Consider the following 16,598-nt stretch of genomic DNA (forward strand, 5'->3'; position numbering starts at 1 on the left):
TTCATAAAGGCTTTTATAACATTGGGGTCAGACAAACAAGCCTCTAGTCATATTGATCACACATTTCTCTTATAATATGCAAAGCAGGGATTATACAGAGCAGCAGTGGGATCCAAGGCCTGTCTGCAGATAGATTCCCTACATATTGACTGCAGCAAAGACAGATCAAAAAAGCAGCTAACCTCTATTACCTACTTTGCTGGTGGCTTTCTTTTTTTAAATGTTTGGAGTGTTTCACATTTGTTACTTCAAAAGTGGTTTACAATGGCTTTTGCAGTGCTGAAGTACAGAATCAGGGTGTAGGAAACAAACAGACTAAGTTCTAGAAAACCAGTGTAAGACTTGTATTTCCACACGACCAGTGGAAACAAAATACAATATACCTTCCCATGGCAATTAGGGAATCTGTTCCCTAAAACATATCAGAGAAAGGTAAAGTACCCAGAAGCGGGTGATTAGAAATGAAAATAAATTGGAGAATGTGTTTTGCTTGGGTTTGCTCCAAAGGCTTCTGGATGGTGCAGCTAACAGGCTGTTAGGTGACCACAGCCTTCTGGCTGAGGATCTAATTCTTAAGCAGCTCTATATTTCCTTTGGTCACTTCTGGAAAAGGACATAGATCTGTGGAGCTGATAGGTGCCTGTGTGCTGATGTCATGTCAGCAAGTTATCCACATCCTCATTTTCAGCACCCAGGGCAGGATGCAGGGGCACTCAGGCCATTTCAATCACTCACGAGGCAGACCTCCAAGTCGTGTCGTACAGGAATGCAATATGGCATTTTACTACTTGTTTGTGCTACATGCAAACAGTAAAGTTGACGAGTTAATGAAAATTAAGAAAAATGAGGGCATTTCACTCGAGCTGTACTAGGATTGTTTCAAACAGCCTTGCATGGACAATTAATCTCCTGCTCCTATTACAAAAATGAAATGAATGGTCAGTGGCTGGAATTAGAGAAAGTAATGAAACTGAAATATGGTTATTAACAAAGACAGACTCTGAACGAATACCAGAGTCCAGATGAAAGTTCAGCTAAATTTGAACCCAACTGCAGAGAAAAACCACACTTACTTTTAAATGTTTCACAAAACATTTTTATGAATCTAGAAAGGAAATTTTAGCAAATCTGATTTTGCAGGATAAAAAGAAGCTCTTGTCATAATTAATCCAATTTAGAAATCAGATGCCAGCAAACTGGGAAATTTCCTTCTCGTTTATATTCCTGTCAGCCCACTGAAATCAGAAGGGCTTCAGGAAAGTTAAAGAATTCCTTTGTAAAACTGTATTGCCCGACAGCAAAGGAGCTGAGATGTACATTTAGGTGGCTCTCCCGTCGTACTCAAACATTACTGAGGGTCATTAAATGAATGGAAGATCTCTGGAGCAAAATCCCATTTTGGGTTTTAAGTTTTTAAGAGTAAAATGTTCATCTAGAGTCAGGAAATAGAGCAAAGTAGAGAATATATTATGTATATATCATACCAAATATTTAGATGTAGAATCTTGTTCCTTTATTTCATTTAAGATGGCTATATTAAAATTAATGACATGAAATATCATCAGAGTATCTCAAACTTTTTGTATGGGCTAAGGAGTGTTCCAGTAGCTAAAATACCAAGGGACAACTGAAATAAAGTGCACCACTAATTGTGGACAGTGTCTTTTTGTACAGTATTTGCACGGCTCCTGACACAACAGTGCAGTGCCTGGCAGGAAATCCTGAAAGGACTGAGCTGTCCAGAACAATTAATACCTGTGGTTGATTTATTTGTGAAAGAGGGAAGAATAAGCACATCTTCAGTGCTGGGACTCAAAGCTGCGTTCCTCATCTTGGTGTGTGCATCACTTACTGCCAGTTCAGTAGCACCTATTGGCACCAGGTCAGTGATCCTCACACTACCCCAGGTTAGGCATGGCCACATTCTGTTTTCACATTGTTTTGCTGCACCAAGGGTTATTAGAAGTATAAGCATGAAAGCTAACTAAAGGAAATCCTACAACATCTGGCTGCTCTCACTGCCACTGAGCATTATTTGAGGGAGCAAAGACTTTCTGGGGCTGTTTTTCAGATCGTTTCTATTGTCTCTCCACTAAGATGTAGGCAGTGGCTGTGGGCTAAGGCTGGGAGCCCTGCAATAGAAGCATAGGACTTGGGTCCTGTTGGGCGAATCCATAGGCAATGTATATTTTAGGCAGTTAGCCCCTCACAACAGTAGGGACGTGTTCCACAGCTTGCAGAGTGTCTTCTTTGCCTACCAAGGTTATTTGTAAGAGTCCCAAAATAGAGCAAGTACAGACACAAGAATTTAGAGAATCTCAAAACTTCCCAGAGCAGAGGAAAGGTCAGGTTACAGGTGAATTGATGGACAAGTTGTTCCTTCTACTTTGTTCTGTTTTTAACGTTACCCAAGTAGAGAAATGATGCAACATTAGCTCAATAGGCATAATGAGTGCAAAATAATTTCAAACAGATGTAAACAAATAGTGTTAGGTAATTAAAAACTGACATAACTCCCTGGCTAAATTCCTCTGGAGTCCTCTTCACTGCAGCCTTTGATGATACATTAATATTTTATACGCGAGATTGAAAAACCTATCAGTGAGGATGAAAAACACAGATTTCTTTTATCAATGGAAAAAGTGTGTTTATGCCAAAGGAGTACCCCTCTGGCCTGTGATAAAGGCAAAGCTTTATCATTCTACATTTTCTCTTAGAAAGCATCAGTTTGGTTCCCAAACACCTTTTTTTTTTTTTTTTTTGACCAAGTCCTTTATCCATAAGCTCATCCCATGTCCTCAGCAGTTGTGATGGCAGGGAATATGAGGCAGCTTTGTGCAGACGCAGTAAGTTTTTCACTTATGTGGGAGATAACTTCATATACAGCCCATATATCTTTGGAGATATACATTTCAGACCGAACATTGACCACAGTGCTATAAATCCCTAATGACTCTACTGCAGTAAGCACAGTGAAATCCCACTAGTCACTCCTGATTTGTAGAGGACCACTGAGAATTTTGGACCCTTGGAGAATCTTTGATATCTACATATCCACATACGTTTTAGTTTTCAGCCAAAGCTCAAAAAGCACCTTGTAAAGCAGAGCCATTATTTCTGCCTTACAGGTGGGGAAGCTGAAGCACGACATTACAAAACAGCCCCTCCACAGAACAGCTCCCAGCTCCCAGGGCATTTATCCCTCTGCCCCCATACCACATCATTGCTTCAACGAAAATGGCCTCATTCAACAAAACAGTCACTTTCCCTCCTGCATCGCATCTTCTCTTCACGACTTGATCCTTAGTACCTGGAGTGCACAGCTGAGCACACAGCACCAAGTCATCAAAGGCACTAAAACAGAAACATTTCGCTGATGCAAAAGACCTTTCAAAAAGAGAGAGAATGAAAATAGAAGCATGAGCTTCATCAGAGAAGTGACTATTCCAGCAAAACAAAGCAGCAGCTGAATAAAGAATAAAAGCAAGAAGAGATTAAAGGAGATACTTGAGTCCCGAAGAAAGGAGAGCATTGCATAGCAAATGATTTGCAGGGGGTGGAAAAAAAGGGCGAGGGATCAATTCTGGAGCAATATTTTGATGAAGTTGTTAGAGAAGTAAAATTACTGTAGGAATAGGGTAATGTGGATAGAGAAAGCCAGCACGAGGTGGAAAAGAAACAGCTAGACACTATATAGAAAATCAGAGAGCATCTAAGTGGCCTATTTGTTTTTTTCAGTGGAAGGTGAATAACACAGCGGATTATCCATCACAAAGCATGGAAATCGCAGCAGAGATGACTGGGACACTGCTTCTAGAAATAACTGAACAAAGAAGAAACCCCTCTGATCATGGCATTCCAGGAGAGGAGTAAATTGGGAGAATTGCATGCAGAGCTTAGGCCAACATGTGCTGCAAATGTTTGAGCAGTAATCCATTGCTTAACAAATGGGAAAGCAGCAGGCAGCAATTGCTGCTCAGCAGAACTGTTCAGAGCAGAAAAGCATCCCTGCCCAATGGCTGCACACAAAATCAAGCTCTGAGAGCACTGCTGCTGAGCCCCAAACAGAGCAGAGTAAAATCACCAGAGCATGAAATTCTGCTGGAATTACTCTCCACGCACCTTGGAGACTGGCCCCAGCAACTGGGTGTGCATCCTCAGATACATATTTTACTGCCCTTTAAGCAGTAAACATCCACTGGGCCCAACAAGCAGCATTGTGCAAGCAGCCTGTTTTGTTGGATTCTGTTTTGTTGCTGCTCAAACTCACAGTCAATCTTCAGTGATTTACTGAGGAGGATTGGGCACACCAGAAATCATTTTATTTCATCATCTCTGCCAAAGGAATTCAATAGTTTACACTACCCGCCATTGTGAAAGATGCTGTTCGAGTCTGAATGTCCCCTCCGGGTAATCATAAAAGGATGCCTGACTTGTATCTGAGCAGAAAAAATAGTGAAGCCCCTGTTTGCACCAACAGGAGAGGGGAAAAGGATTATTCCGATGTCTTTGCTGATAGCTGTCTCGGACATTTCCCATCTCTGCTGTTCCTTGGTACCATTGAGGGCTATAGACATTATTACAACACGTGGATGCTTTGATGTTTCTGAAAATTAGCTGTGCTTTATGGCATATTTGATTAGTGTAACATGCAACTGGCAAATATTAATCTGGAAGCACAGGAAGGCAGTAAGCTCTTGGAGACAAAAAGTGATGGAAGGGTTAAGCTGCCTTTATTTTTGCCAGCAAGTATACATCCTCTGTTCCCCATCCACCCCCGTAAAGTACAGAATGTAGCAGATGTTTGTGAACAGCCAGCCTGATCTATCAGCCTTTACATAAATGAAGGCTGAGTTACTGAAGGAGAAGGCAGAATAATGTTTACAAGAGAAGAGCAAGAAGATTTCCGACACCTGGGCAACTTAATGATGGCAGATGGCAAAAGCTGAAGGCAAAGAGAAGCAGCAACGTGCACCAGCAGCTGTCGAACAAATGGGGAGGAGGAAGGCCTCCTCCAAAACTGCGCGGGAAGGATTTAATACCCACAGTTGGGTGAGGTTGAGAGCGTCAATATGCAGAGAGAGGAGCCTGTGCTTTAACTCCTCAGATAACTATCATCAGAAGTACCCAATGGATTGTCAACCGAGGAGATTTGCACAGCAAGAAGCCATCTATTTGTATCAAATAGTGTCAGCCTGCAAGGCAGAGACTTCTGGGTCATTTAACTGTGCTCCAGATGTAGTCATTTTCTCTGAGGCGAGAGGCTCAAAAAGAGCAATGTGAGAAAGAGCCAGTCGGCATGGAAAGGGACAATCAAGCAGCATGTGGAAGTGATTAACCACTCTGTGAAAGGTAACTCAGTTAATGGACAGAGCTGCAGGACACCTGGCTGTCTGTGGTGCTCAGCACAACAGAGACTGCAGGACTGGGGCCGAACACAGGGCTGCAATTCGCCATCAGGAAACAAGCCATTCCTGGCTTTGCGCTAGCGCTGTACATTATGACCAGTCACCTGGCTGAGTGTGTGCACTCCAAAGCTGCAGCAGACACAGATGTTGACTATTGTACCACAGGAAAGAGAATGGAGAGCAGCTAGAGCTATAAATGAAGGCACTGACATCAACTGGCTTTCTTAGTAATTCTTTCATCAAAAAGCCGGGAGTGGGATTAAAATGTGTAGCCAAGATCAACATGGGGATTTTATCTTCTCCCATGCTGGACTCCCTCTTTCTATGGAATATCTGCCATCAGCAAAGCTCAGTTCTGACTTCAGGCTGCACAAAGCCCAAGAGTATCTGGATGTGCATGATAGAACTTGGCCTCTTTTAAAGGATTATTCTGCCTAAAACTAACCTTACTTTCTAAAACTCCCTAAAAGGAGGTTATAGCAAGTTAGATGTTAACCTCTTTTCCCAGATAACTAGTGATAGGATGAGGGGTAATGGCCTTAAGTTGCACTAGAGAAAGTTCAGGTTGGATATTAGGCAAGATTTATTCTCTGAAAGAGTGGTGAGGTATTGGCACAGGCTGCCCAGGGAGCGGTGAGTCACCATCCCTGGAGGCGATCAAGAAACGTGGAGACATAGCACTGAGATACACGGTCAGTGGGCAGTACTGGTGATAGATGAACCATTGGACTAGATGATCTTAGAGGTCTTTTCCAATCTTAATGATTCTTTGATTCATTTATGCTGTAATTATACATTCTTAATGCACAGTGTTAGCTGCTGTGCATGTTGCATCTGCAGCCCTGCCAGTCTAATGCTGTGCTGACCCAGCATGGAAGAGCCATCATCATTGCTCCAATGTCTTCAGCACACGACTCACACCAAGTACCTATGGATTAATGAGTCTCCCTGCTGCTGTTTCAAATGCAGACATGTTTTGAAAAGCACACAGCAAGTGAGTAGAAAGAGTGCTGTCTGATAGGTATGCAATTTCAAAACAAATTCATAATGTTCCTAGAGAATTTATCACCACAGGAGGAGAAAAGGTTATTGTATGTGTAACCTGCAGCTCTAATTACATTGTGTACTTCCCTTGTGCAATTAGAAATGTATAACAGAGAGTTACACTTCCTAGTTACGTTTCTATCAAATTCTTGTTATAATTAGGATGACTCATAATGAAATTATGCATTATTTGTTCCATTTGTTATATTGTTTGACTTAAAATCAGCACGCAAACTCTAAATCTCCTGAATTCTTCCTCTCCACCCCTCCTTGGTTGTTTCCTACACGCATGTTGGTCGGGTAGACAAAAGCATTTTTAAATTGTTGCAATTCCTTTGCAAGCTTTCCCAGAGAGGGTTTGCTGCAGACCAGGGCCGTTGATATGCAGCTCCCTCTGACAGTTGCACCTGTTGTTAGAGTGACTTTAAATTATCACAAAGGGTCTCCTTTGGGATCACTGTGGCAGGGAGATCCAGGGGTTCTTTATTGACCATGTGAGGGGAGCTGAGAGCCATCCATTCTTTATGAGCCTCCTTGCATACACAGGTTGGGAACAGTGCAGATAGATAGCAATGATCCCCTGCTACAGCCTGCTGGTAAACACAATTGTCTCCACTTCAGCACGGAAAGCTCTCAAAGGGTCACAGAAAAAGTCAGAACCCCCAGGTCTGATGCCTCTTGAACTGCTGGGCCATCCCACTCACAAACCAATGGCACAGTGAGCCCCTAAGTGGGACAGCTGTGTGTTGCTCAGGTTGGGGAGAACTTTTCTTTCCTTCCCTTTTTCTTCTCCCTTAAGGGTAAATTCAGTGCTTAGGAAGATGCTGGATAGGTGGTAGAGGAAGATTTCTTTAAAAGATCACAAAGCAGGAATTGTCACAGTGCACACCGTTTTAATCTTAGGGTCATGGACTGAATGGTACCAAAAATTCAGGCAGGTGCTGGTGAGAAGCAGAGTGCCAAATGCCTCAGGCTGCCTCCAGCCTTTGTGCCACTGCTGCTGGAGGTGCAGCTGCACTGGTGGCTTTTCCTTTTGTCCACTAGGGACCACAATGGGACCAGCAACTTCGGACTGACGGCAGATGTTATCCAACGAATTTTGATCTGTCCTCACCAGGATGGTTATGAAGTAGCAGCCAAGGAGCAAAGAGCTCAGCATGGCAGTAATATTTCTGACCTAGGATTTAGGGATGCACACAGGTGTACTGAAAACAGCAGCCTGGTAGCATCCTGTTACAACGCTTCTTCCACACACCACAAATACCACACTGTTTGTGTTTCTTCCATTCATTACTATCCTGCATCCTGTCAACTTGCAAATTTAGGTTGCAAGACCCTCTCTGCAAACGGTATTTTACCTTTTGGGAAGCACAGCCTGCTTCTGTCCCACGTAATTCCAGCCACCGGCACAGTCCCTACATCCCCTTGCTCTCCTCCTGCCTCATCCGCCTCACGGAGCTCCGAGAGCTCTCAGCTCCCCACCTCCCAGCTCAGCCCCACTCAGGTGCTGCTGCCCTCATTTTACTGCTTGCATCGGTTTCAGGAGCTCCAGTCCTTTCCTTCCCTTCCCCGGAGCGGCTTTCCTCTTAGTTTCCAAACAATGTGTGAAGCCCAGTTCTGCAGGCACAGGAGCCTCAGTGAGTTTAAGGATGACTGAAGCTATTTCCTCTCCCGGGGAGGTTTAAAAGCCGCGGGGGGAAGCGTGGGGTGAGAGCGATCGCTGCGTTTCCAGCAGCCGCCCTCTCCCAGCACTGAATCGCGGCAGGAGCAGTGTGCCCAGCCTGGGTGAATAAACCCTCCCGAGAGCAATGCCTTAAAGCGCTGCAAACAGCCTTAAGTGCTCCGGAGATAACTAATTTCAAGCATGGCTGTCTAGTGTGCCTGTCATTCCCATTGTCCTTCCAAACTATCTCAGACATTTTGAGCGGGGAGCACCCAGCTATGAGTTAGTAGGGGTTGTGACACGGATGGTCCAAAGGGGTTGGAGCACCGGGAGGGGACGATGACAGCGCTTAACAACTGGTGGCACTTTGGAGGATACGGCTGGAGCTCTGTTTATTAACAATTAGGCTTCGCCTCGGAGGAAGATGTGACAGCTGTCGGAGGTAGGATTTGCATGCGAGACAAAGGGAGCTGTTGCTGCTGGGTGCTCCGGGTTGTGCAGCCAGGTGGGGGCCGGGAGGGCCGGGCTGCGGGGAGCGCTGCCGCCAGCACTGGGGTTTCTGGCAGAAACGTCTCGGGGACAAAGCGGCTCCAGAGTCGTTCCCGCTGCGTGTGCGCTCCCGTGAGCGGAATGCATAGAGGTCATGCGGGAAATACTTCGCCCCTCACCTACCGAGCTGCTTCTGGGGTGGAGAGGGGAGGGTGCGCTAAAATAAAAGGGGAAGGGGAAAGCGACAGACCTGTCAGCTGGAGGAGACTGCTGTTAACGTGGAAAATGTGTCTGGTGTGCCACTGCTGTCATTTGGAAAGGGGAAAATGAAAAGGGGCTGGATTTTCCGGTGAGGAACTCCTTGGGTTATAACTTATTGCAAAAAAAGAAACCACAGAACATAACGTGTCCATCCATTTTGCGTAATCAAAGCTTCCTCTGCACTGTTGACATTGTTTTGCTGGATGAGAACTGTAGTTTCAGACAGAAGGAGGGAGGGCTCCCTGCTGTGCTGCCAATCCCTGCCACCCCCCTCCATAAAACAGCGGTGTGGGGAGAGATGTGATCAGTGCTCTGCTGGGTACCCAAAGTGCTGCAGCCAGGGCTGGGGACTGGAGAAATGCTCAGCAGTGTTACAGGAATAGCCTCTGGACAAGGCTGGTTTCATCTCAACCAAAGTCCTGGAGGAGATATGCAAAGTTGGGAGCCTCGTGGACTTTTTAGCGACGTGCCCGTTTGGTTTTGCTGGACCAAAAAACGTCCAAACCTCAGAGTCAGGTCTGTACAGCAGAACAGGGCAGTGAGGTCTGTGTGTGGCCCTGCTCAGTGCTGGGCTGCAAGTTTGTGTATTTACATTTGTGTGTATCACCAGGATAAGTAGCAGGAGCTTAATGAACAAAAACCTTATGAAGGTGCATACACAGCATCAGTATTGTTTGGGGTGTGTGATGTGAGAGTGACTTTCCCTGGGCTGATGAATTGTTTCTACTTGCGCATTAAAGTTTCAAATTCCCAAACAACAGAGAGACTTCAGAGTGAGAGGTATTTAGCAACAATAAAATGCTCTGCTTGCGGAAATGCTTCTCACAGGAGCTATTAAAAATGCACTTAAAGGAGCTGAGAGTCATGTCTTGCAGCAAGGGATCTAGTACTGCTCACTCTGCTAAGTATAAAAAGGAAGGCTGTGATATCATTTTAAACCTACTTCAGTGTGGGTGTCTACAGGCATACTTTACAATGCTGTTGTTAAATGCTCACAACTTAGAGAATTCTGGTAGATTGAGTGTTTTCATTACAGCTTCATTAAAAAAGGGATTCCAATGTAGGAGGGACTTATAGAGGAATCTGAATTTACTCATCCTAACAAATGTCCCATTTAAGGAGAATTTCAATGATTATAGCAAGCAAATTGTACGTGGGTCATGGGTCACTCATTTGAAAATGATATACTGATGACAATTTAACAACAAAAGTGCCACATGCCTTCAGTTACAGCAAATACAGTTTGTGCCAAAGGGAAGAAATATTAGGAACAGCGAGAATTCCCCCTAAGAAACACAACTTAAAAATATTCAGCATCCGAGCAACAACTTTTCAGTCAAGCGCATTGCTTTGCATTGCAGATTGGGGGAAAAATCGTTTCAATCCATGCTATCTACACTACTACATGGTACAAAATGATAATAGAGAAAAATTTCTCTCAAGAAAATGTTCCCAGTAGTTTGCAATATGGATTAAAGAGATGTGATGCAGAGATATTAAACCTGTGTCAGAAATGAGCAAGCAGAAGTCAAGCACCCATCTTTTCTTCTCCATCTGCCTTTTATCCAGAGGCTTTGGCAATTTTACTTTTTTTACTTTCCATCCTTCAGGGCCTTGGGCAATCCCCAGCCTCACTGCACCGCAGGCAGTGGTTCTAGACCTGTGGGACAGTGTACCAGTAAACATGTAGTTAGTAGTAGTGCTTAGGGAACAGGGCTGCAAGTAGAGTTCAAGAAAAGGGAAAATGCAAAGCAAACTTTTGTTGCAGGAGTAGGTTCATATTTCAGGTGTTTTTGACTGTAAATAAGACATACTGCAAATCCCATGATTCAAAACTAAATCTGCTTTCAGAACTATTCCAGACGAATTTGCCACTTACAAAAACGTCTGCCAGTAGCAAATATCCATTTGTCTGAGAGCCTGTCAGAAGCGACTCCAAATCTCTTCGTGCTCCCTATGCTCCACCAGTGCACAGCAGATAATGAAGTAACCTGCATCAGATTGATTCACTGTGCTGAGAAACAATTTTGCCGTTTTCTTCAAAAGCTGAACGAGTACTTTATGCTATGAATCTCACTCGTCCTTCTGCTTTATGAATTGCCTGTGGAGCTCATGCAATTTTCTAATTTATTTATTTGATATTTGGGAATTTCATCAGTGAATAACACTTGGCTGGCAGATCTTTTGGGAACGGCAAATGCTTGCAAATTCATACTGCGTTGCCTACTTTAGTCATGTGGTGTTCTTCAGGTAGATGATTTGTGTAACTAACTAACCAAGTGAATAGCAGATTTTACAACCAAGCGAACAATTTCATCTTGGATTCCCATCACTATCTGAGCAGTCAGGTTTAAAGTTCCTGTCTTGCGAGGAGTCATATGAGCAACACATAAGTGCTGAAGGGCTCCCACCAGGCAGATGTGAGAGCCGGGTTAACAGCTTTCAGATTCATATGAATATTCATGGCAAATGTTGGAATTCTTGCAGCTTTGCTAAAAGGAACAGTCAGCATCATCCACTGCGCACGGCATGGGCCACTCTCTCGCAGTGCTTGCGGAGTGTGAACAGTATGAGATAGGGTCTGGCACAGCATGAACAAGTAAATATGCCCTAACAATTTTTAGCGATGATGCTGGTGAGTGGAGGTCATTACCTCAGGGCTCCTGATCCCAGCAAGCACGGGCGAGGGCAGGACCCGGAGCTGTCCCCCCCTGCGGGTGCTGACTGCGGGGACAGGGGGTGACGTGGCTCAGTGCTGTCATGCAGGGCGCTGACGGCATGCCAGGGAGATATGGAGGAGCTGTGAAGCAGCAGACCGAAAGGAAACTAACTAACATCTGGTGTACGGCTGAAAAGCAGGGAAAAGCAGTTGGGCGAAGAGTTTCAGTCAAGTGGTTTTTCTGAGACAGAAAAAAAAGCAGCTGTCAAAATACCAAGCTCTTTTGACTCGGAAACAAATGAGGAGGAGAAGGTTATAGAACAGAGATGTGTTTGCCTTTTGAACTAATTCTGTACTGTACTTTTGTCAAATAGGAAACCTCAGGTCTCTTATCAAGTGTTTGTATAGTCCAACTACTTCCCCACTGTATGTAGAATAAACCAGGTGCCTGCTGAATGGTCGGAACTGCTGTGCCAGCACTGAGCCAACCAGCACTGTGACACCCTATTTTGTTGGCTCCTTCCACTCTTTCAGTGATTTTGAACCTCAATGATCCTACATATCCCTATTTATTTTAAAAGTAGAAACAAGCCTGAACAGCACAATGCGAACAAGCCACACACCAACAGTTACCATGGGCAGTACCTGTGCATTTATGTTGTCAGGGCATACACAGTGCCAGATTAGTGCTGCTTGGGGAGAGTAATAGAACTAGAAGAACTAGGGAAACCAAAAACAAAGAAAACAAAGAGGATCTTTGCTACAAAAAAATTGATTTCATGTCTGGGGTGAAATCCCCTTGGATAATGCTAAAACTCCTGCTATGTCTCTTTCTTCAAATGCTGCTTTTGCTTTCTTAGTATAAAGCTGACCTATTGGCCACAGTTTGCCCATATCTGTGCTTGTTCCAGGCAGGATAATTTTGTATAGACCATTTATAAAGCAGTAGTTCATTTTTAAAGAGGAAACAAAGAAATCCCAGCTTGTTCTGCCCTCATTGCTGGGTGCCATGTTTGCATCTCTGATGTTCCCATGGCAAGTTCTGCAGGGACACCCAGCAACAATCCTGGAGCTGTAGCACCTTCTGCCAAGACCCTGGAAAGGTTAGAGGCAGCAACATGGCTGTTAGTGAACAGGAGTTCCCCACTGTCCATTTATCATCCATTTCTGCAGCTCTGCAGGAGTAACTTGTCAGCTCTGAGGCACTCATCAGTCTTTCAAAACTACTTCAGTAAACACACAAGTTCTTTAGGTAACCATTTGCATCAGAGCTTGGCCAAAACCTCACTAAAACCTTCTGTCTTGCCTGCTGGCCCCTTGGCACTGGCCTGCCCATAAACTCCCCAAGGAACTGAGAGATACAAAAACAACAGAGGAGGTGTCCTTCAGGAGGAAGGAGGAAAACAGCTGGCAGTGTTAGATGACCCTAAAAGTTCTAATGGGGGTTATGATTAGATCTCCACGCAGTGGATGCGATGGGCATGCGGCAGCTAGGACCAGCCCCAGCCACCCCCAAGTACCTGGCCATTTTGTTGTTCAGGAACATTCAGTGTTCCTCTTGCTCTGCATGCCACTGAGTTGCCCTAAATCAACCACCACCAGAAGTATTTTGAAAGCCAGAGGAGACAAAAGACTATTTGTCCCATTTCCCCACTTCCCTGTCTGGATCAGAGATCAGAGTGAGGCTGAAGTTTCTGTGTAAGCCCAACATGGTCCGTTTCCCAATGTCACTGTCCCAGCAGGAGCCCCTGCGTGGCACAGCCCTTTGTGCCTCCAAGGCCCAGTACCATAGGAGGGCTGGGATAACATCGATGCCTTAAAGAAATGTTGCAGAAAACATTCAGTATATTTGGCTGTACTTTACTTGCAGACAGGCTATTTTCCACCTCAGCAGAGTGGTACTCCTTTCTGACAGCCATTAGTTATTTGCAAATTTAGATGGGCCCTATAAACGTCAGGCTCCTGAGTGAATAAATAATATTTCAGAGCAATAACTTGAAATAAGTCAAACTCAGAATGGTGAGAAGGCTACTAGTATGGTCCCTCTGGGACACACTCCCTACCTCTTCTAATTAATATCTGGTACTTAAAGCATCACAGTCTGGTTAAATCAAAGTCAGAGGAAACAAAGGAATATAAAATCCATTGGAGACCTGTGCCCGTCTCCATGCATGGGAGCAGGCACACTCTTCAGAGCTGCTGCCAGACAGATTGACGCTGACTTCAGAAGCCATGGGTTTGGGAGCACAGCCCCAGAGACTCAGCAGCCAGGCTGCCCTTGTATTACTCCCTGTCCTCCTGCTGCCTCCCCCTTCCCGCCCCTCTACTCCTCCTGGCAAACAAAATCAGCTCACAAACGATCCAGGAAAATGTGCTTTGGTTTTGGGATGCCAGCTGGGACTCAGCAAGCATCAGAGCTGGTGCAATAAAAGCAGGAGGAAAGCAGAGCCAGGAGTGAGATGTGGGGAGCGGCATCAGCACAGCACATTTTCTAGCTAAACACCCCAAACTCCTATGTCCTAAGGACTCAATGAACCTGCTGCAGAAACAGGCTTCAGATAACCACATCTTGACCATAGCAACATATTGCAGAGCCCAAGAGTTGTAAAAGAACTGAAGAGCAAAAAAGACCCAAGAATTTGCCTGCGCTCTTTGATTGCTGAGGCCCTTCTATCTATTGATGAGTAGTTTTTGAGCTCATATGTTGAATTCCAGAGCTGCTGTTGTGGTGATAGGGCAAGAATCGATGGCTGTGAAAAATAGCCCTTGTAGAGCCGATGTAAGGATATCTGTTGTAATTTGGCCAAGTTTACTGATCCAGGAAATGCACATTCAGAGAGCCTGAGTGGAAAACATCAATGCAACTAGGCCATCTTTCAATCCCTCCAACAAAGCACATATACTTCAAGGAGCACTAATCCAGGCAGGGAACAAAGGAAGTTCATTTGGACCCACAGCATTTTATTAACTGGAAGATCTTGCGGAAGATGAGTGTCCTGGCTTTTGAAAACCCATTTTAATGAAGCACCAGGACATAGCATAAACTTCTGAAAACTTCTCTTTGTTTACTTCCATATAAAACACTGATCTCACTGGCAATTCTGTTCTTTGAAAGCTCTTCTGCTCTCCTATTAATTGCATGAAACGTGCAATTCCCCATCTTGCAAAGATCAACACAGGACTTTCTGGTTGTAAAGTCCAAGAAGTCCACAGCAAAATCTTTTTTTTGTAGAGCTTAACTAAGACAATCCAACAATTTGTATGCAGCTGATATGGAGGGATTTTGTCACAGGTAAACGAGTTTTGAAAAAAATGCTTTTATCTCTTCTTGCTTGCTGTTTTAATCATATTTTAAGTGGATTAGTATAATCTTTCTTCGGCCAAACTCCATAGCCAGTCTATTCCTTCATTGTTCTAATTTTTCAAAAAGAAAAGGACTGAAAGCAATTAATTAAAAATCACTTCAGAGATGTATATATGAGTGCACTTATTCAAGAACTCATAAAATAACTCCACATTTTAAGACAATTTATCTGGTGCATTAAGCGTGAACGGGATGTCTTTGTTACGGGCACCTGCCTTTAGATGGTTCCCCAAATGAATATGCTTGTCATGTAAAGATGACTGCAGTGACTCAGCTCAGTTGGAGAGAATCCCCACTCAAACTTGGTTTGAGCTTCTAGGCAGATTTCTTTTTCATTTCTCCCCTGTGATGAAGAGGTTGATAGATTTTGAGCAAGGAGTCTTTCCCTGCTGGGATGGGGCTGTCAAAAGCCATCACAGAACTTGCAAGATTCTGTTGCAGCTCCACAAGTCATAATTCACCTCCAAAATTATCAGAGTTGAAAGAAAACTCCCAGTAATTGACAGCAGGAGTTTTTTTAGCAGTGTTACTCTGCCAGGCTGCAACATCATCACCTGCTGGACACCACATGGGGAACAGTACTATCATATGCAGGAAGTCCACTGACCTGAGTGAGTTTGAATAAGTAAATATCAGTTTGTTCACATTAAAACCCTGCAGTAGTGTATTCAGAAACTCTTAAGGTCAATAAAAAAAGACAATTCACATTTTGTAACATTTCTTCATTTCTTATGAATTAGATAAAAACTAAATTTCTTGAATTTAGGGTGAGGGAGAAGGTCTGGCTTGATCTCAGAGCTGTTCCCTTCCTTAATTGAAATCCAGCATATCTGTGCTGAGTGCTGCGCCTTCCCTTCTTTTGTGAATACTCATTTCTGGAGTCAGTGCAGTAGACATGGTTTAGTGAGCATGGTGATGATGGTTCAACAGTTGGACGAGATGATCTTGTGGTCTTCTCCAACCTTAATTATTCTATGATTCTACCCCGCAAAGTACACTTTCCAGGAAGCTTAAATATGCTGTGGAGGTTCATAGAAGTGCTTAGCCTGTTCTTTGAGCAGCAAATGTTGAACAACAAATGGATTTCTGTACTCTCTTTCTCAGTGATTTCATCAATATCCTCTTCAGTCTTCATTAAACTGTTCACTGTTTGTCTACTCTTTCTATTCCCTGTTCTGCTTGCCTGTACTTAAAAAGCCTCCCATATCATAGCCTGCTGGTCAATAGCCAGATATCCAGATGGTACTTATGTACCACATTGAAAGGTATCTTAGAAATAGCAGGGAGAGGGAAAAAAGAAACAAAACAAAACATTGGAAGACTTCAGATGCTCTTTTAAATAAATAGCAATGGTAGAGCTTACTAAATGTTTCTTCCTTTAGGGAAGCCGTGGAAGCAGCAACAGTTCAGTTCCATGTGAGAATGCACATCTTGCTGTTAGATTTTAGCTTCCCCCAGCTTCCCCAGACACATAAGCCTGCCCAAATTCCTTGGAAGAAGCCATGCTTTTATCAGGGTTTGAAGGTTTCTGTTAGCACTCTTGTTCTGCCCTAACTCCTCTGTCAGCCAGTTCTGTGCAGACAAGTTGTTTCTGTAAGGAGGATCAAACGTTGCTCACCTTAATTGTGTGAGAATCCCTCTGGCAATAATCAGGCTAATTGCTTCAGTGAAGCCAGCTGGATTTGGCTTAAAATCAACCACCAAAATTAT

General features: G+C 44.0%; 1 protein-coding gene and 1 long non-coding RNA gene across 4 annotated transcripts in view; one reads left to right on the forward strand and one right to left on the reverse strand.

The window, feature by feature from the left end:
- Positions 1-16,598, forward strand: part of LOC116243396 (calcium-activated potassium channel subunit beta-2) — a 114,951-nt gene that overhangs the window by 28,947 nt on the left and 69,406 nt on the right. The window contains exon 1 of one of the 3 annotated variants that reach the window (XM_090147744.1): positions 7,847-8,557. The exons of the other annotated variants lie outside the window; for them this stretch is intronic. The gene's annotated coding sequence lies outside the window, so the exon portion shown is untranslated. Of the gene's footprint in view, positions 1-7,846; positions 8,558-16,598 lie in introns of those variants that run through there. 3 annotated transcript variants of the gene reach the window in all.
- Positions 13,865-16,598, reverse strand: part of LOC149916670 (uncharacterized) — a 39,457-nt gene continuing 36,723 nt past the window's right edge. The window contains exon 3 of the long non-coding RNA XR_016469814.1: positions 13,865-16,479. This is a non-coding gene — a long non-coding RNA (uncharacterized LOC149916670). The remainder of the gene's footprint in view (positions 16,480-16,598) is intronic.

This window comes from Phasianus colchicus, chromosome 10 (assembly GCF_987193195.1).
Source record: "Phasianus colchicus chromosome 10, bPhaCol1.hap1.1, whole genome shotgun sequence".
Classification (NCBI taxonomy): Eukaryota; Metazoa; Chordata; class Aves; order Galliformes; family Phasianidae; genus Phasianus; species Phasianus colchicus.